Source organism: Equus caballus, chromosome 1 (genome assembly GCF_041296265.1).
Source record: "Equus caballus isolate H_3958 breed thoroughbred chromosome 1, TB-T2T, whole genome shotgun sequence".
Taxonomy (NCBI): domain Eukaryota; kingdom Metazoa; phylum Chordata; class Mammalia; order Perissodactyla; family Equidae; genus Equus; species Equus caballus.
Window position 1 is genome coordinate 56,145,263 of NC_091684.1, and position 21,807 is coordinate 56,167,069.

The window sequence follows — 21,807 nt, forward strand, 5'->3', positions numbered from 1 at the left end:
GGACAGGGGAGGTGGAAGAAAGTAGGAAGGGAGGAGAAAAGGTGAATTAAATTCTTTTAGTCTTACATCAATCCTGTGAGGTAAATATTACTACCCATTTCCTTATGAAAATATGAGGCTCAGAAAAATTAAGCAACCTGTGCCAAAGCCACAGAGGTAAGAAATACTAAGGCAGGAATTCATCTCAGGTCTGTGTGCCTCCGAAGTCTGCTTTATAGTTTCACAGCTGATCATTCTGCTCAGAAGACTTAAAACTGGGGCCGGCCCCAGCCGAGAGGTTAAGTTTGTGTGCTCTGCTTCCGCAGCCCAGGGTTTCGCCGGTTTGGATCCCGGGCACGGACATGGCACCGCTTGTCAGGCCATGCTGAGGCAGCGTCCCACACGCCACAACTAGAAGGACTCACAACTAAAATATACAACTATGTACTGGGGGAATTTGGGGAGAAAAAAGCAGGAAAAAAAAAAAAAAAAAGAAGATTGGCAACAGTTGTTAGCTCAGGTGCCAATCTTTAAAAAAAAAATCTTGGGGGCAGCCCAAGTGCGATCCAGCCAAGTGGATGCAGCAGTTAAGTGCGCACGTTCCCCTTTGGTGACCTGGGGTTCGCTGGTTTGGATCCCGGGTGCGGACATGACACCTCTTGGCATGCCGTGCTGTGGTAGGCGTCCCACATGTAAAGTAGAGGAGGATGGGCACAGATGTTAGCTCAGGACCAGCATTCCTCAGCAAAAAGAGGAGGATTGGCAGCAGTTAGCTCAGGGCTAATCTTCCTCAAAAAAAAAAAAAAAAAAAAATTAAAAAAAAGACAAAATTATTAGTAATAATAGGCAAAAATTCCTGTATCACTGGCACTCTGCAAAGTTATTTTCCCAAACTCAAAACAATAGTAGTTGCAATTAATTGAGCATTCACCATTTGGACCATTTCAATTGATCTTGGCAGTGCTGGTCAATGGAGTATTACTATCCTCGTTTTGAACACGAGGCATAGAGGGGTAAAACAACTTGGCCCACATCCTACAGCTGGAAAGAGGCAGAGGTAGAATTCACACCTGCTCTCTCTGAACTTCACAGCCTGCGCTCTTCCTCACCCTTCCATTCTGCCTCTCCTCCGCAAGTTCCCATAACAGCTCTTTGAGTTCAGCAGGCAGGAATGACTTCTGTTTTCAGTGAGGAAATAGGTTCAGAGAGAATGCTACTTGAGAACGTCATATAACTAGTATATAGCCAGGCTGGGATTAGAACCCAGGTCAATTTGACTTCTGAGGCCCTTGTCACTGTACCCTGCGGACAAGGGCAATGAAAGAAAATAAAAAATGTCTGCCTCTCAAAGCAACAGATCTGTGTTATCACAGCTGTGGGATCACATGCTCTGGAGCCTTGAGCCAGGCTGAAGATTCAGCCTGAAAATATCTTTGTGAAAATAACTGTATGTTTGGTTGCAGAGTTCAGCTGGATACCTTGTCTATGAGGAGGTGCTAGGCTGCGGTGGACATAACAGCACAGGAATTCCATTAGAAAAGGCAGAGCGCTGTGGGAGGAAGCCCAGCACAAGACAGTGTATGTGTTGATGAAAGAAATCACTCCACTTTGCGCACAGATGGTGGCACTGATGAAGGTCCCTTGCACAATCTAGTGTTATGGGTCTCAGTCTCTAGTGTGGACAAGAATCACCCGGGAGCTTGCTAACAATACAGTTTTAGTGCCACATCATCTGAGCTTCTGATCTAGTAAGTGTCAATGATGTGGAGGAATCTGCATTTTGCAAACATTCCAGCTGATTGTGATGTGAATGGGCTGTGGGCTTCATTTTGAGGACCCTGATCTAGTGGGTTGAGGGTCTTTGGGGGAAGTTGCCAGTGTCAAGCTCAAGTCTGGTCAGAAGAATGCAAGATAAAAGTTAAGGTCTTAAAAATCAGGGCAGTGGACTTCCTTATATTCCCATTTATACTGCATACATATACTGCAGATTGTTAGTTTATCAAAGTTTGCAAGAAATGGACTCAAAAAAAGAGAGAGAAATGCAAGAACAAAACAAAACATCTTGTAGAGAATTATTTCACTATATTCACTAGAAATTTTTCCCCTAGATTGTCACAAACCTAATTTAACCAATTATTTCTTAGCTAGATTCCAAGATAATCAAGGTAGTCGTTCTTTTAGAGTAGGTCAGCTGGCAACAAATTCTTTTAGTTTTCTTTCATCTTAGAATATCTTGATTTCCTCTTCACTTCTGAAGGATACTTTTACTGGATATAGGACTGTGAGTTGACAGTTCTTTTCTTTCAGCACTTGAAAAATGTTGCATCATTTTCTGCTGGCTTTCACGGTTTCTGGTGAGAAATTCAGTGTCATTGAATTGTTCTTCCTCTATACATAATGTGATGTTTCTCTCTGGCTGCTTTAAAATTATTTACCAGAGGGGAAGGGGGGCAGAGGGAACCTGAAAGGAGTAAAAGGGCACATGTGTATGGTGACAGATGGTAATTAGTCTTTGGGTGGTGAACAAGATGTAGTCTACACAGAAATCAAAATATAATGATATACACCTGAAATTTATATAATGGTATAAACCAATGTTACCTCCATAAAAAAATAAAGGAAGAAAAAACTAAATTTTTTTTCTTTATCTTTAGTTTTCAGAAGTCTGGCTACAATGGGTCTTGGTGTGGATTATCATGTTTGAGGTTTTCCCAGCTCCTTGTATCTGTAAGTTTTGGGGGCTTTGACCAAATTTGGGAAGGTTTCCTGAAGTATTTCTTTAAGTGCATTTTAAGATGCTCTTTTTCTTCTCTCCTTCTAGAGTTCCAACGATATGTATATTAGATTTTTTGTTATAGTCCTACATGTTCCTAGGACTGTATGCATGTGTGTGTGCATGCTTCCATCTGTTTCCTCCCTTTTCTTCAGACTGGATCATTTCAATTGCCTTATCTTTCAGTTGACTGAGTCTTTCCTCTGTCCCCTCCATTCTGCTATTGAGCCCATCTATTGGGGGTTGATGTTCTTTTTTTAAAAAAAATTTCAGTTATTGTATTTTTCAGTTCTACTATTTCTATTTGGTTCTTCTCTGATGGAAGTCTAGGTTCCCCACTTGGCATTTGCTGGCATGGGTGTGATGGCACCACCGTTTATTATGCATTTTTTTTACTGCAGTAGAACGGTTATTGTCTAAAAGTCTTCTGACTTTCTCGGCTGTCCCTTTCCTAGTCCTTTGGCTACAAAGAGGAGGCTTTTATTACAGTTGTGTTTGTCTGCTTATTTCTGGGTTGCTGGCTTCCTCAGCTCCAAGTGTGGAATATGGGAGGTAAAAAGAAATCCCAGGGATCTTACCACCATGTTTTTCCTTTGGACTCAATGTACCTAGTCAGTCTGCCTTCTTCTCTCCACCTTTCAGAGTCTTATATTTGCTGTACGTATCAAGTCCAGAGTGTTTAGTTGCACGAATGGAAAAAATAGGGAAAAGTATATCAACTCCATCTTTCCTGGGAGCATAACTGTTCTAGCTGGGTGATTTTAATGAATTACTTCAGTTTTTATCCCACAGTTCCTTGATTATCAATGAGGATATCACTTTTAGGCTCTGACAATACTTGGTCAGTAAACATTAGCAGATTTTAAAACTTATTCCAATCTGAAAAATTTTAAATAAAGGAGGAGAAAAATCCTCAAAGTCGTGGCTTTCCTATGTATTTCTTTCTTGGCACATGGAACCCAGTAATTGGTTCCAATATGTGAATTCATTTTTCATTTTCATTCTTTCATTCAACAAATATTTGTGGAAGCCATGTGAAGAGTCTTAATTAAATACAAGAGATATATGACTGAATAAGACGTGTTTTTTGTACTCATAAAATTTATAATCCACTGCTTCAATAAACCTCCCCAACTTCCTTGTCTGGGTCAGGCTTTGCCTCTGTTCTTCTGCCCACTGTATCCTGGGGTTTCATACTATATTCTATACCAGTTCATTGTCAGTCTTCTCTATTGAGCTATCAGTGTCTTTAGGGCAGAGACCTTGACTTGGTGGCATCATTCCCAAGCATGTCTACCTTATACAGGGTGGTTTCAACAAATCTTTGCAGTATGAGTGAATGACAAAAAGAGAAACTGTTCTTTTAAGCCAAGTAGCTAAACCATAGACCAGATTTCTCCTGTTAATACAATTCTTAAAACTCCTGCAATTTGGCATCCTTCTTCATTACATTATTTGGGGGCAAATTGATATTAGGATACGGGCTTAAAGATTAACTAGTTAGCATATTAGCCTTATTTCATTTATTTTATTAACCCATTAGCCCATTCATAATCCAAAAATCAGAGACTTGCAGGAAGGGGAAGAGTACTAGCACATTTGGGTGAGAAAGAAAGAAAAGAGAGTTCTTGAGCATCAAATATTATGGGCATGAATCTTGGTTAACTCAAGGCACAAAGTGGGAATTTGCTTCCAAGGACGGAAAAGACAAAAAATTGTTTAAAATGCACCTAGTTTTAGGGATTGGGATGAGGGCACAATGGAAATGAAAAATCCTTTGTCTGAACAAAGTTGCATCCAGTAAGTTGCTTTTGGTCGCAACTAGAAATTCAACTCAAATGAATTAGCCACTAAATAAATTTGTTAGCTCGTGTAACAAAAACTTCTAGCTGGGAGTGATTTTCAAGTGAGGACTCATCTGGCAGCTCAACAGTGTTACTAAAAATGTGCCTTTTCTTTTCTCTTGATTTCCACTGTGTTTTCTGAATTTCAGCTTGTCCTTAAATTGGTTTTCTTTGTGGTTGCCAAAAGGCTGCCCTCAGCTCGTAGGTCCATTAAGTGTCCCTGGTCACAACAGATTCAGAGACAGAGACGGAGAGGGAGAGGGCAGAGTAAGAGAGAGGAGAAGGGAGATGAGGGAAGGGGGAAACACGAGGAGAAGAGGGAAGAGGAAGGAAGACCTCCAGCTACCTAAAGAAAGTTTTCGATTTCAGTTTGATTGTGACAATATACTTCACGGGCCCAACAGGGAATTGTTGGTTTGAGTTAAACAGTACCCCCACCTCCCCATGGAACTGAGGACAGAAGTGGCATGGGTGTGGAAGAAGATTGACAATATTTTCTATATCAACATTCGCTGTTTTACAGTAAACACCCAAGGCTGTTGTTCTCCACGTCTCTGTGCATCGACGCCAGCAGAGACTTCCTCTCCTTCAGGGTGGGAAAGTCGCATACAGGTGCGACTGGGTATAATCAGTCAGCGATGAAAGCAGACATCCCTTTTTACTGTTTTCAAGAGTGGGGTATACATTTTGAATTAAAATTTAGCATACGAGTTGTGATGTGTTAATATTAGCAGAAATAATGTCAGCTGTTTATTCTAAAACAGATGGCTTAACATGCTTTGACTCATTATTTGTTTCCATTGCTTTTGCCCTTAGATGAGAACAATTAAGGAAAAAGTAGTGTTCATCAGATTAAAAGAAGGACCATTCCACATGTTTCAATGGGAATAAAACAAGTGGACTTAGTGTGCTATGTTACCTGCATTGCTTTTTTGATCCCCATAATAAATGTTTCCCTGTCTTTTTTTTCAACAATAAAGTAGGACAAAATGAATTACTTTCTTCTTAAGATATGCCCCCCAAAATTGAAAGGAGTAATATTTAGGAAGAAAAACTATTTAGTTGTATAAAATATGTTTAAAAAACATTGAAGGTTTTGAACTGATGATTGAAGGGTATTGTTCCAATTAGTCAAGCTGTAACAAAATATTTGTTATGTGTTTAAAATATGTTACATTGGTACAAAATTTTACTGAGTTAAGGACTTCCTGACATCACAGAATTTTAGATTTAGAATGGATCTTAGAAATCTAGTTCAAATCCACCTATTTACGAAGGAAGGATTAGAGAACCTGAGAGCTGAGATTCCAATGACTCACCTAAAGCCACATTGTTAATTAACTCAGAAGGCTGGAGTGCCCATTTCCAGACTAGAAGCTGCACTGCTCTTCCTACTTTTGACACACATGAAATACAAAACCACCCATACAGGACAGCTGGATACCAGCAAAACACATGTGACATATTTCATTTTGAGAAAAAAGGAAATCTAGATTATTTTCCTATTTATTAAGGTGTACACACAAAGCCACACATAGCCATCCAGATATGAACCTACCAATTATGACTCTGTTAAAATAGAAAAACAAAAACCAAAACAGTGAATGAGGAAAATGTACAAGAATAAGAAAAATGAAAAAAATGAATCAGAAAGCCAGTTTTATATTTGAATCAGTGAGACCAAATTTCATTTATTAAAATTGCTCCTGCAATTTTTTTTAAACATAGTTATGTAACATATGGGGATAATGTTAAAATTAAATATAGTTTGCCACATTTCTAAAGGAGAAAAAACAGTATTAAAGAGTAATAATTATAAAGACCATAAAGTATACCATTGATTGATAATGCATTTGATTAATGGAGAAAGAGAAAGAAATGGCCTGTATATGTGCAGAGATGGTATTGCTAATATATTAGAAGCACTTAAGTTGTTTGTGGAAGTTAAAAACACAGGGACTTAGTTTTGCATGCAGAGTACAATTTAATACAGTTTATAACTGAAGGGGGGTGGTTTTATATGAGAATTATTTTCCCTGTCTTCTCTTATTAAGAAAATCAAACAACAGTTTTGTCCTATTTTGCTGACTGTGGTTTCTGCAGTGTGATTGCTGCTCACAAGGGAGAGAATAGAACATCATCTGTATCATTTTAAGGACTTGAGTTGGCTCCTAGAAATGTTTGTAATTGCCCTTGAAAAAGAGAGCAGCCTCAGCAGGTTGGAAAATTACTGATCAGTCAACAAGTGTTTACTGAACCCCAACTATGTGTTAAGAATAGTACTGAATAAAATATAAAATATAATGTTTTTTCGCCCTATTGGGCACTTTCAGTGGGAAGAGGGATGTTGGAGAATAATACCAATGCACATGAAAGGAAGAGTAATTTAAGTCCTTAATTATTAAATGTGGTCATTAGTGCAATTGCACATCAGAAGGGGAAGAGATCATTTTGAGTAACAGTAGCCTGAAGGCAAACAAAAGAGACCATAAAATTCCAGAAACTTTAAAGATGGAAAATGCTTTGCTTGATCACATTCAGTGATGAGATGTTGCCTCTTTCTTGAGGCTACTCATTCTACTGTTGAGCTGCTCTGACTCCAGACAGGTTCTCTTCACGTTGAGCTGAAATTTACTCCTCTTTAATTTCCACCCATCTGAGTATCTTCAGGTCTCAGCTGCTCCAGCCCTTCCATGTGACAGACTTGCAATGCAAGTAATACTATTACCTTTCAGTATTCTCTCTTTATCTTATCAAGTGTGATAAAGATACCAGCCTGGTATTCGTCATTTTATGTTGTATGACTTGTCAAAATCTTCTTAAATATAATATTCAAAAATGACACAATACTCCAAATGAGTATTGGCTAGTGAGAATACACAGGAAAAATTATGTTCTTTGATCTGGATGTTATATTTCTATAATTGCAAAATAAGAACATGTTAGCTTTATTAGCACCCTATATTGCCCTATCAGCAATAGGGAGTTTTATTTGGCCTCTCCCATGAATTACAGTCAAGTAAATTCTGCAAGAACTTATAAATATGAAGGACACATTTAATTTGAACATAGATTTTATAGTTATTACTGTTAAATGTACCTTGTGGATTTTACGTTGTCGTTGCTGTTGAGGAAGATTTTCCCTGAGCTAATAATACCTGTGCCAATCTTCCTCCACTTTACATGTGGGTTGCCACCATGGCATGGCCGATGAGTGGTGCAGGTCCATGCATGGGAAACTGAACCAATGAACCTGGGCCACCGAAGCAGAGTGAACCGAATGTAACCACCACACCACAGGGCCTGCCTTGGCCTTGTTGATTTTTGACTTATTCTTCTAGCATGGCAAAATATGGTGACTCATGACTCAACCATCAATGGCATTAGTTTTTCCCCCTAGATTTATAGATTTGATAGATTAGATTTCTGGATTTGCAAGGGATCCATACAATAAAACCTCTTCATGGGGGTGCTGTGAGAACACACATGAGATAGTTTAAGGAAAATGCTTATCACAGTGTTTAGAAAATAGTAGATGTTCAATAAATGTTAGATCTTTGACTTTCTTCAAAATAAGTATTTGAAAGGAACATAAATAAGCACAGAACCTCTTTCAGAATAAAACTGATCTCCTTACTGAATGAAACCCTTTTTCCATAATTACCTTAATACTTGGCCTCCATTTTTCTGTCTTGGACACAAAGATACAGTTAAAGACCTTGGTCAAATACATGTTGGTAAAATATATCATTGAGTTGGAATGTGTAGGACAGATAGAATGTATATGGTGCATCAAGAGGGGTGGGATGAAATAAATGTAGGTCAAGTGTTCACAGGGTTAAGAGCAAAAGCCTAGACATAGGAATAGATAGGTGGATTCAAAAGATGAAGGAATGCATCTGTTGATGTGAGGTGGAAAATATCCAATAATCAGTGGTGGGATTTCGAGCATAGAAAGGGGATTGGAATTGATACAGGGAGCAATAGCAACCACCGGATAACCTTACGTCTGAGGTGGGAGGAGAGAAGAGGGAAAGACCAAAAGAGTCTGTACAGGGTAACTATGTTAGGTAAATAAGAGAAGACTATCATAGAAATAAGCTATGGTAATAATGGAGGCCAGAAGTAACAAAGATCTGGATTAAAATAATGGTAATGATAATGGACTGGAAATTGTGACTTCTGAATTCACTATTTATAGGGGATGAAGATGAAAATAAATTGAAAGAGAATTTTGAGGATCATGCAATTAAGAAAGGTGTAAAGAGGAAGGGAGGAATATTTGAGATGCATGACAGAAGAAAAGAAATTTAGTTCTGATGATTCTCAAAGTGTGGTCCCAGGACCAGAAGCATCAGTATCACCTGAGAACTTGTTAGAAAAGAAAATTCCCAGCATCCCTCCCAGACCCACAGAATCTATTAGTGGTAATAAAGGAATAGAGAGGAAGGGAGCCCTGATTTGTAGCATTTGGGGGTATCTGATTTCTATGGAATATATGCTCCCACCATGGCCAATTTCAAGCCACAAGTAACACAGAGTTGGTAAGAGATACACACAATCAGCTCTCCAGACCCTGTCTTAGGCCACTCTAGCACACCACTGTCCCAGGTGAATCTCTACCATGCGTCAGAATCACCTGGCAGACTTGTCAAAACATAGCTGGGCCACATCACCAGAGTTTCTAATTTAGTAGGTCTAGGGTGGGGCCTAAATATTTGCATTTCTAATAAGTTCCCAGGTGGTGCAATACTGAAGGTCTGGAGACAACGCTTTTAGAATCACTACTCCAAGGGTCCCTTGAGCAACCTTATTCAGACACTTAATTAACATACAGAGAGCGTCTTAATTACTAAAATCCATAGAATCAAATTTTGTCTATTATAGACAGCCTTTTGTGACCAAAATCCAAAGATCGGTTTTCAGTTCTCATCTTACTTGAAGTCTCAAGCAGTAATTGACATAGGTGGAATACATACTTATTGAAACTAATTCTCTAGTTTTCTACTATTCCACAGTCTCATAGTTTTCTTCTTGCTTCTCCGGCTGGTTTTTCTCTGTTGCTTTTTGTGGGTTTCTCCTTCTCTGCTGTTAGCTGAATGTTGGAGTGCCCTATGATTCTAGGCTTCCTTCTTTCCTCTTCCCAGGGCTAAATTCTCCTTCTGTGTTATACTATCCCATACAATGTTTTTAAATATCATTTATCTGTTGACAGTTCCCAATTCTTCTGCCTAAAACTCTTCTCTGAACTTCACACTGGATTCTCTCTCCTTCACCTCACATTTATACTTGGCTATCTCATACCTAGTATTGCCTAAATAGAACTCATTTTTTCTCTCCCCAACTGACATGTCTCCAAATCCTTCCCAGTCCAGTAAATAGCACCACTATTCACTCTGATGCTTAGACCGCGAATCCCCAAGTCCATACCCGATCACGTTCTTTTCTCACCTACCATATCAAATAAACCTTATCACCGTTATTTCCAAAGTATCTTCTCAATGGTAGAGGTTTCACTATCTCCACAGTCACCCCCATAGGTTGAGCCATTATCATTCTTTCCTAGACAACTGCAACAGCCTTCTAACTAACTCATCAGCCTTCTTCCACTCTCGTTCCCCTATAACCCATTTGCCATATGTCAGCCACTAATCTGATTAAATCCTCCAGTGCTACTGTATCACCTCCCTAGCACAGCCCTATATAATCTAGTCCCTGTCTTCTCCTTCCCCTTCCTCCCTCAGCCCTACACCTCCTCATTCAAACAGGTTGAGTTCATTCCCATCTGGGGCCTTTTGCGCTTGTTTCTTCTGCCTGGAAAGTTCTTCCTCCAGAATTTTACATGGCTTGTTCCTTCTTGCTATGAAACCATCAATTCAAATGTCACCGCTACATCAAGGTATTTTTTGTCCATTATCTCTTTCTATCTTATAACTTATCTGATCTTCCTCAGAGTGTAGCATGTGGTTTGGTGGGTTATAAAACCAGACTGCCCAGGTTTGAACCCTAGCTCCCAAGCTCCTTCTCTCTCTGACTTGGCAAGTTACATGAATTACTTTGCACTCCTGTTTCCTCATCTTTAAAAATGTGTAAATAATAACGTCTGCCACTTAGGTATATTGTACTGATTAAATGAGTTAATACATAAAAGGTATTTAGAACTGGTCTTGATACCAGCCCTGATCTGAGTTCTCCTACATGGAACCCGGCAAATAGGGGGTTAAAATCAAAAGCACTCATCCCCTTCCCCTGCTTCTCTAAATTACATTCATATGTAAATATCAGTTTTTTAAGCCTTTGTATCCCCGAACTTCACAAGACAAATAGAAGTTACAAATTGTTAGAGCCCAGGTAGCCTCATGCTAACTTTTTGGCTAATTATGGGTCCTTTAAAATTTCATTGCAGGAAAATTGATATCTAGAGAATATCAAGAAACTGAAGCTTCTCAGACCCCAGCTCCTTGGCTTCCTGACACCAGAATCCACCATGCACCACGGAGGCAGACAACCAAGGATATCCACCTGTGGATTCCCTTATCTTGCCATCCTCCTTTCTGCAAGCAGCCTCACAAGGCCAAATGCAGGCTGGTGGGAACATGCTGACCTGCAAGGCCACATGCTCCCCCTCCCTACCTAAAACCTCAGATAAAAACCCCTATCTTTTTTCCTTTGAGGAGATGAATCTGAGTTCTAACGAACTCCCATCTCCTCATCTGACTGCCTTTTGATAAAACTCTTTCCTCGCCATAAGCCTGGTATTCCCATTTTTATTTTGGTCTCTTGTGCGTCGGGTAAAAGAACCTGTGTTTGTGTCCAGTAACAGTCTGGCATATACAAGAGCTACATGAGTGTTAGCTATTATTATCCAGAATTGTCTTATTTCTGTATTTGTTTCTATGTTTATCTCTAGTTCTCATCTAGAGTGTAAGCCCTGAAAGGACAGGCACTTTGACTATTGTGTTTGCTACTGGATACTCAGAGCCTAGTAAAGAAGCAGGGCCTCCATGAACATCTGTGAAATGAATGGATGAATCTTCTATGTTAAGTGGTATGATTCTGTTAAAAAAAGAAATAACAGGCCCGTAAATGGCCCTTCTGACAGCAGACAGAGACTTAACTGCAATTTTCAATCTATCCCTGGAACATAAACCTTTGAACAGCCAATCTTAAACTGCCTGATTAGCACCAGTGAGGCAATCTCCATGATATAACACTTGCCATTCCCTTCCCCCTCAAAAGAATATGGCATGGCCTAAAAATAGCCTTCCTATTTTCTTTTGTTTCATGGCCTTCCTTTTCTTTTGTTAATAACTCCCTTGCCCCACCCTCCTTCTTATAAAAATCTTCCATTTTACATAGCTCCTCGGAGTACTCTTCCAGTAGCTAGGTGGGATGCTGCCTGGTTCAAGAATTAAATGTTCAATAAAGCCAATTCAATCTTCAAATTTACTCACTTGAATTAATTTTCTTTTTAACAGACTTGGTGGCAGCAGCGGGACTGAAGTGAGTTTCTGAAAGCATTCGGGGAGGAGAGACACAAGTGTGGTGCCCCAAAACCCCATTTTGAGTTCACTGTTTTTCTCACCATTTTTGGGAGCCATTAATTAGTTTCTCTTGGCTTAAACTTGGCTCTCCTTTTGCTTACAAGCTCCTGATCTAATTGGCTTTCCTTTGTAGGGCAAGTCAGTTTAAGCTGGTAGAAAATTCTACATGGAGAGAATTGAGCTTGTAGAGGATTCTACCCGGAGTCAATCAAGCTGGTAGAGGATTCTACTGGAGCCAACCGAACTGGCAGAGGGTTCCACCTAGAGCCAAGCCCCTGGACTCTCAGACCACAAATCTCCAGGTGAAAAACCCCGGCCCTCAGCACTGTCCCTGCATTCCACATTGGGAACTAGCTGACGATTTAGTCTGCAATCCCCGTTTGTTTGGAATCAGCTCCCAGATTCCATGTTGGGAACTGTTGGTGACAGCTGCAGTTCTCCATTTTGTTTGGAATCAGTCCCCATTCCTTGGGGTTTGCTGGCCTTGTCCTTTCCCCTAGTCCAAGCTTCCACAGGAATTGTTGGCACAGGGTCTTCTTTGTCCAGGATGCAGTAACATCTCTTGGTTACTGACAATATCTTAGTTGTACAGGTTTATTTGTCTTGTTTTGTGTAGATAAAGGCTAGCTAAAGAAATGAGATTCCTTATATCCAAAGAACTGAACACACCACCTTCTCACACCTGTTTATTTTATGTTTAAGAACTGTAGTCCCAGAAGCTGCAAATATCTAGCAAGGTGGTAAAATTTTACAGGGAACATTCCAAATAGATAAGATTATTTAGAAAGCACACTTAAAACCAAGGGCTCCCAAATCAAACAAACAGGTGGGATCCTTACTTCAATTGGTACACAGAAGCTTACAAAGGCTTCAAGATTCGTCGAAAGATTCATTGCAAAAGGCTAATGAAAAATTAAAGATATAAGAGGTACCTAAAATAAAGAACTATAAGACTGATGTAACCCCCACTGCTCCCCTCATCCTCCTTTATTTGAGTACTTATTCTGTTAATCCTCTGTCTAAATTGTTTTCCCACTCTGAAAAGATTAAATGACTGTAAAAAAAACACTCGCCAAATTAATGGCCTCACAGCCATTCCCCATATCTACCTTTGAAAGAGGACCCCTGTATGGGCCCCTCCCAAAGCTGACAGGATTCAGAGGGATTTCCTGGTAAACTGATATGTTATTCCCTTAAAGAGCCAAGGAGAAACAAAAATTGAAATTAATGGAGTTGTTCAATACTGCCACAAATATTTACTGTCTGTCCTGGCTGAAACTGTTACCGCACAAAGGGCATGATCTGCTGGCTACAAGACAAAAACCAACCATCAAGAAGCAAGACGGTGGCAGAGAAAGGGCATTTGATTACAGCTTGCTAGCAAGAGGGAAGACGGCCAACTAATGTCCAAAAGAACCATCTTAAGGGGGCAAAGAACCTTGAAGCAGTTATAAAGGCCAGTGGGTTATAGGGGAGGGGTTAGGAATGTTGACCCTGTGGTGTTACAGACTGGGAGTGGCCACACCAGATCTTTCAGGTTTCATTGATGGTGGCTATCAGCACAGACTCTCTGTTTGGGGGATCATCACATTCCTAAGGAACTCAAAAGAACAAAGTTATCATCTTATCGCAGCTGGGAAGTATATGCACTAGCAGGGGTCATAAAGTCTACAGAGCCGGTGGAGCTCCTGGAAGGTGCAAATCCAGCTGGGTTAGTTAGTCAGAGGTCATTCAAAGTTACAACATAGTCTCTTTTCTACAATATGGCTTCCCTTATGTCAACCTTGTGGTAGGCCGGTTTCGAAAATGGACAAGATATTTTGAAAGGATTTAATAACCGTATGATCGGAAATTTGGCCAAATTGGAAGCTGATATTCAGAGCCTGACGGGGATATCTTTTAGGCCTTCTCCCGTAAGCTAAATTTACCCAGAAAGAAAAAAGCAAATTAGAGAAAATGCAGTTCGATGGGAGTGTCAGTGCAATTCTTTAAGGAATTAACAAGCTGCCTTTGTTTTACAAACCTAGTCTTTACAGGATCAAAAGTGTGGCTCCACAAGTTAATACTTTTTATTATGAGTTTCTAAAGCAGATTTTCTACCCCCATCTTCTCTATGACCTAAGAGCCATTCTTTAAAATGCAAATATTTTTTATCAGAAGGGGGGAAAATAAAGAGGCAGGAGATATTTGGAAATTGGGCAAACGAAAATCTTAAATATCTTCTCAAGAAATATTAGTAATTATAATCTCTATTTGCATCTATCTATGTATATGTCTCGTTATATATTTTGTAAATTTGAGATATTTTTCTCCCTCCAGACGGTTTGCCAAACTTAATTTATAAAAGAGTTCTATTCAATTAGGTTAAAAGTCAAGCACTTTTAAGGATTGGGCATTTTTAAGTTCTCAGAAATATAACAGAAACTAACCTAAATGCTTTTCAAATTTGCGTGATATGAGATAATCTTTGGTAAATAAAAGCCAACTAGTTTGTTGGTTCAATTAAAACAGACATGTCTTTAAATTTTCCAACATTGAAGATAATGCAGATAACTTTTATTCTGTCTGAGTTTCTAGTCAAATTCATATTCTTTCTGTTGTAAAATTTGTCAACAAAAAAATAATTTAGAATCGTGGCTGATTTTATCTAATGTCTCATGAAGTCCTTGTGGGTAGTCTAAGTTTAATTATTGGAAGCAAACAATTTAGATAGATGTAAGTAGGATAAGAGTTTTTAGATGAACTCTTTAGCAAAAATTATATGGTATACGTACTTAAAAATATTTTCCCAAATCTCTTCGGTAACTTGAAACTTTAGAGTTTTGCTAAATTAAGTTAAATAATAGCAAATTCATTGAATTTCTAGATCATTTCCAAATAAGATAAAAGAGTGAAACATTAATTACTAAATATAGGTTCATCTACTTTTGGCTTCCTATTGCACAGAAACTAAAGATATTTCTGTCTATTAGCAAACATATTTTGTGTCATGTTGATAAATGTCCTATGAGAAAGCGCGTTTCTAAAAATTATGAAAAGTATTTATAAATCTGCCAATCCCAATGCTAATGTAAAAGACAGTTCATAGTTGCTTCCAAGTATTAGATTCTAAATGAAGTCTTTTGACCTGGGAGAAACTTTGGGATTTTTTCAGAAAGCCCCTGGAACATTCCAAAAGATCTGTTAAGTTAATTAGGCTTATCTGATATGTTAAATTACACAAGAAGCATTGTCAAATAAGAAGTAACATTAATTCTTCTTTCTGTTGTGTCTATATATAAGAGTTCCAGAAATTGTGTGAAATTCCTGGAAGTCTGATACATCCTGGTGTGAAATATTGTCTGTCATCAAAATTGAGGTTCATCCTAAAAGGACTGAATCTGAGTATCAGAGAAATGCCCAAGCTGACTTTCATTTAAGGCAGCAGCAACAAAATCTAGAAAGATTGTGGCACATGTGAATGAAGTCCATTTTGCTTCTGCAAAAAAATGACCCCTCACTGCCAGACTTTTGTCATCCTGATGTTCTTTTAACATAGCAATAGTCTGCTCCTAAATCAGAGCAATTAAGGTGGAGAAACAATGGCTGTAAATTAAACCAAATTGTCAGTGCTATAGGAAACCCAAGACAGCCTCTTGGTCTTCCCAGCTCCCTGGGAAACCCCATTTTTTGGCGTTTGCATTCCTTCACCCAGCATAAGAAAAAACTCTTTTGGTTCCCAGAGGCCTCAGATCTCCTCCCTCTGGATCCTCTGAGCACCTGCAGCTGGACTTCATTCAACTGCCACTTGGTATGGGTTATCAAATGTTCCTAGTACTGTGTGCACGTTTTCTGGATGGCTTAAAGACTTTGCCTGCCTCAAGGCTGATTCCCTCACAGTGGCAAAGAAATTTCTAGAAAATGGATTTCACACTTGGGGTATACTTTCCACAATCTCCAGTGATCGAGGCACCCACCTTCACTGGGCAAATCACATAAGCCTTAACGAAAACCTTGCAAACTTCTTGGAATTATCACTGTCCCTATCACCCTCAATCATCAGGCAAGGTCAAGAGAACTAATAGAAAAACTGGATTCAAGCAGAACTGGTGTTAATTACATGGGGTTGCATGAACTGAGGAGAATGCTCTAACATTTTGCTTTTCTAGATTTAAGGAGACCTTTTCTTTAAGCTATCTATAACTTGCAGCAATTTGGTAAGATGTACCTTTGTGAACAAAGATGAAAATATTTACTTTTCTCCCTACCTGATCCCTCCAGAATTTAGAAACTCGCAGTGAGTATTCTCATTTTCCTGACAACATATTTATTTGCACAAGTTCCATAAGAATCTGTTCTTGTAACAATAAGACACATTGGCTATATTACCAAGGCTTTGATTGAAGTGTCATATTTGAGAGAGATGTACATAAACTTAGATACGACCAGACAGCTTCAAGAAACTGCCTGGAAGAATCCACCTAGGGGGCTGGCCCCATGGCCGGGTGATTGAAGTTCCACGTGTTCTGCTTTGCTGGCCTGGGTCCGTGGGTTTGGATCCTGGGCACGGACCTACTCCACTCATCAGCCATGCTTTTGAGACATCCCACATGCAAAGTAGAGGAAGATTGGTGCAGATGTTAGCTCAGGGCTAATCTTCCTCAAGCAAAAAAAAAAAGAAGAAGAAGAAGATTGGCAATGGATGTCGACTCAGGGCGAAACTTCCTCACACACACAAAAAAAATTAAAAAAAGAATCGACCTGGTACCTTGCTTTTAAGGTTCCACCAAAGCAGTCTTAAAAAGAACTTACATGGTCAATCACTACTATAAATAGTCAGGCCAAGTTTTATGCGAATAAATTGAGTTTCACTATATTTACTTTGGTAAAAGAAAGCATGCATATAATTGTAGAGAGAAAAATTATGCACCTTTATAGATATTAGATTCTAATCCTGTTAATTGTTTTTGAGGTTTGTTATATACCTGTAAGACTGAATTCCTCTGGCTTAAGGTACTGCCTTTTGGTTTTACCAACTGTTTGCAGTCCCCTCTTTGGGAAACATAAATTTACTCCAGAACAGAGAGTTACTGGCAGACCAGTGTCTACTGATATACAAGCTTTTGCTGATCCTTTGTTGTCTCAAGCTAGTATAAGCACCTATGTAAGTCTCTAATGCCTTATGTTCAAGTCTTTCACCAACAAGTTAAAGAAGCTTTCCTGGATCCCAATTCAAAGATCTGGTTGGCTACAGTCTAGAGCCTGGTGACTGGGTATTCTAGAAGCATCATCAGAAGAAGACAGCCCTTGAGCCCCATTGGAAGGGACCTTACCAAGTGCTCTTAACCACTGACACTGCTGCAAAACTAGAAGGCATTGAACCTTGGATACACATTTCACAGCTAAAGAAGTTTCCACCTGGCATCCAGTCCTGTACAAATGCTGGGGACCTCCAAATTAAATTGATGAGGAAGAGAAGTAGTTAACATTGAGGTAGACTGCTTTCACCCAAGATGACAGATCAAGACTTCATACTTTAACCAAACCAGAAACTCATCTAGTCTTTTTTCCTTTACTTCAGCATTGGCCTGGAAATATAACACCATCATCCATTTCTCCCAGGCCATTGCTAAAGGGGGGAGGGTAAGCTTTGGAATTTAGAACAACTTTTTATTTCAGGTTAAGAGAAAATCTAACTGACCCCTAGCTTTAGCAGTCAAATGCAGCAATTCCTATGAATAATGCATTAACAGTGTCACTAAGTGGGAGTAGTTTGTGCCCTGAAAGGCTCCTTGGGCCTATGAATACCTAGATGGCTGATGCACAGCTGGGCAATATCTTCTAGGTTATCTAATTGTGTGCTTAACTGTTCTAGAAAGGACCTTCTAGGAGGCTTTTATGGTTAAGGATTCCTTCCTTTGGAAGGCCCTATTTCCTTGTTTAGGAGTGAATACAAATGAGGCTATGCTCGGTAACCTCTCCATAACAATTGGTGACATTGCAGATTCTGTTAAGACATTAATTGCCCAGCAAAGATCCTCAGACTCTCTGGCCAAGGTTGTTTTTGATAATAAGATAGCTTTTAATTATCTTTCAGCTGAACAAGGAGGTGTCTGTGCTGTGGCCAACACCAGCTGCTCTACCTGAATCAACAGTTTTGGGGAAGCTGAAACAGTTGTGTAAGATCATTGAGCAAGCCACTTGGCTTAAAAAGGTGACTCTTTCAATGGAGTCTTTCTTTGACTTATTTGGTGTTGATTGGTTTGAGTCTTGGTGACCATAGCTCTGAAGTGTACTCCAAACATTGGGAATTGTCCTGCTTGTAGTTACCATAAAAATCCCCCTGGCATACTGTATTCTCTTGAAAGCTTTCCATCCATGTTTGTAGCCACTAACAACCAAGCAAATGATCTCCCTGAGACTGGAATACTGGAAAAGAAGTGAAGAGAATGACCACCTTAAAGGTTGCGAACTTGGAACCGTGAACTGGGAATGCAACAGAGGTTAAGCAAAATGTCATAAACTGTGAATATGACGTAGAGGGTCAGAAAAAGCTGGGGGAACTGCAGAGCAATAGCTGAGTGGCACTAATGCCTTAATTTTTTGTCATATCTCCTTGGCTGAGAGTTTTGATCAAAAGGGGAAAATTATTTAAAAAAAACAACTAACAGTCCCCAAAAGGGCTCCCATGACAGCAAACTAAGACTTAATTGCACTTTTCAACGTATCCCGAGAATGTGACCTTTGAAAGCCAATCTGAAATTTCCTGATTAGAACTAGTAAAGTAATGTGCGTGATAAAACGCTTGCATTCTCTTTCCTGAAAAAAGATGTGCTGGCCTAAAAATAACCCTTTCTTTTGTTCTGTTAATAACTCCCTTGCTCTACCCTCCTTCCTACAAAAAACTTTCCATTTCGTATAGCCTCTTGGAGTGCTCTTCTAGTTGCTAGATGGGATGTTGCCCAACTTGTGAATCACTCAATAAAGCCAATTAAATCTTCAAATTTACTCAGTTGAATTTTGTTTTCTAACAATTCCCAAAAACAGTGGCCAGTGACTTACATATAATGTAAGTTAAAAATCCTGTGCCTCCCAATGAGCTCTTTCTAGCAAATATTTGTTTATAAAAACTGTGTCTTGAGAAAGGCTACAAACAACTGCAACAAATGACCTCATCTCAATCATACTTTTGTTCAGAATGGTTTTCAAATCTTTGTTTCTGCATTTCATGATTTGTAGAAAACATCTGGAAGAAACAGACATGATAGTTATGATTTATTGGCAGTTGCAGTATACTAAGCATTGAGAAACAAGAGTTTCAGTAGGAAGATGGCTATCATTTCTTCATTAACTATCAGCAAAGCTTTGCTAACAGGCACTTTCCTCTCAGGTCACAGATCTAAGTATTTGTTTAAGAGCACAACTATGAATTCTTCCTGGAATGCCAATAGGCAGTTTTGCACTCATGAGCTGTGATATTCTCTTAGATTTCTGACTCATTTCCCCTAGGCTGCCTCATACTACAGTCTGCTTTTCTATCTGAGGGCCCCTGTTCTCAGATTGGTGCCAGACCTGTCTGGGAAGCCAAAGGCTTTTTCCTTAAAATGATTTATCTTACTGTTGTATTATCTATGAAATTTCTTTCCCCACAACAATACTGCTTGGAAAATGCAATAATATTTATAGCAGACTATAAGGGTTGTTGAGCAGAGGGATTAAAAATAAAGGACTCTAAATAGAAATCAAATATTCCACTATAACAAGGCTCTAAAAACTGGCTACATGTGTTTTTCTTTTCTTTTCTTCCTTTTCCTTTTTTCTTTTTGGCGGGGAGGGGGAAGGGATAGCCTCAAAGTGTTTTCTAAAATAAATTTGAAGGCCTTAAAGCAAGCATTTTCCAGCTTGCCACAGTTTCTTCCAGACTTATACCCTGCCTGTTCACATATTAAAATAAGTTTTCTGGCCTCCACCTTTCACCAGCATCATTTAAATATCTTCGGCATCACCACCAAAAATATTCAAAAGCACTTAGACGTGAAGGAGAATAGATGTACATTTCTCTGGGTCCCTATGTCACCTAGGAAAGGGGCTAAAGTCTTTGGGAAATATTTATTTATTATTCAATCATTGATTTGTAATTAATAACTTGCCAGATTAGAAGAATGATTTGAAGTGATTCAAAATAACAGGCATACATACAAAGTCACTGTGGATATAGAAGTAAATAATAATACAAAGTAGAAAGAAGTAAATTTAACAAGCATCAAGGCTAATATAGTTACTGAGATTGAACTCTAAGTTTACTCCGAACTCACCTATAATACTTAAAAATAAGTACATGGTTACGTAATTTTATTATCTGATAAAAGATCCAATGTTCGAAGAGTAAGTTTTCGGTTTTTTTTTTAAGGATAGGAAATTCTTAAAAAATTAAGTATACTGCCATGGATCCTAAGCAGGGGATTTTATTATAGAAGAATGTTTTTTTAAGAAAATAAGGATACATAACTTAAAACAATTCAATATTTTAAATTCAAATTGTTCTTTCTAGCATCATCCACATATCGGTTAAAAGGGACCAAATATTGGTCTATTATCTTAAATACACACTTGTATATCCAGCTACCTGCACAGAAATGATCCTTCTATTTTTGGTCAAAAGCTTTGACTATTAAATATTTGAAAATATTATACCAAAAAGGCGTGATTAACACATTGATCTACCTGTTTTTGCCCATCCTGTTAAGTAGACAAAAATGTTAATTGAGTGATTTTAGAAGACAAGAATTATATTCCAACCTCTTTCCCCAGTTTGCCATGTAATCTCAGAGAACTCACTCAACCTCTCCGGGATCAAACCTTTCTGAGTGTGATAGTTTAAAGAAATTGCAAAGCCTGTTTTAATAATAAAGTGATATATAAATGTCAAATAATATTGGTATTCTTTGTGAAGGAGCTAAGGCCTCAAATTCTGAAATAACAAGTCCTAAATACATGAGGGTCAAAAAGCATTACAGACTTAATGTTGAAAAGAAAGTTTCCTGGGAGATTTTCTTTATCACCTTTTTTACAGCAAGGAGAAATAGAAAAAAAAGTCCATGTTCTCTGGAGAATTACACAAATATGAATAAATAAAACTCTGACTGTTGAAATAATTCCTCCAAAATCGAGGAGAATGTTAGTATCCAAATCCTAAAGCATATATTTTTGGTTCCTTAAACTTGGGCAACTCAGTTAACATGTCTGAATTTCTTCTTATATACAAAATGAGTCTGATAATTCTTATATCAAAAGACTATTGCAAGAATTAAGTATGATAGCCCTGACAAAGCACCTGTCACAGCACCGATGCATGAGGGATGGCCATTTCTTCCTCCAAGTATACACATGTACCCTGCACAGAAGGTGTGTACATGTTCAGAAGGTTTGTACATGTTTAGAAGGTGTGTACATGTTCAGAAGCAGATTCAAGGCTTTAAAGTGGTTTTCAAAGAGCAGAGGTTGAAAAAACAATATACCTGTATTTTGTGAGGTATTAAACTCACGTTGTCTTCTGTTAGGCAAAGAGTGGAATTTTATTATGGCATAAGTACAATGATTTTGTTTCTAAAAAAGTAGGCCAAAACAGATATTAAATTTATTTTTAAAAGTATAAACTTTGCAATGCCATACTGATACCTTGCTGCTT

At 38.6% G+C, this 21,807-nt stretch overlaps 1 protein-coding gene across 23 annotated transcripts in view; it reads right to left on the bottom strand.

The window, feature by feature from the left end:
• The window catches only part of CTNNA3 (catenin alpha 3), a 1,507,895-nt gene that overhangs the window by 515,870 nt on the left and 970,218 nt on the right, over positions 1-21,807 (bottom strand). The window lies entirely within an intron of this gene.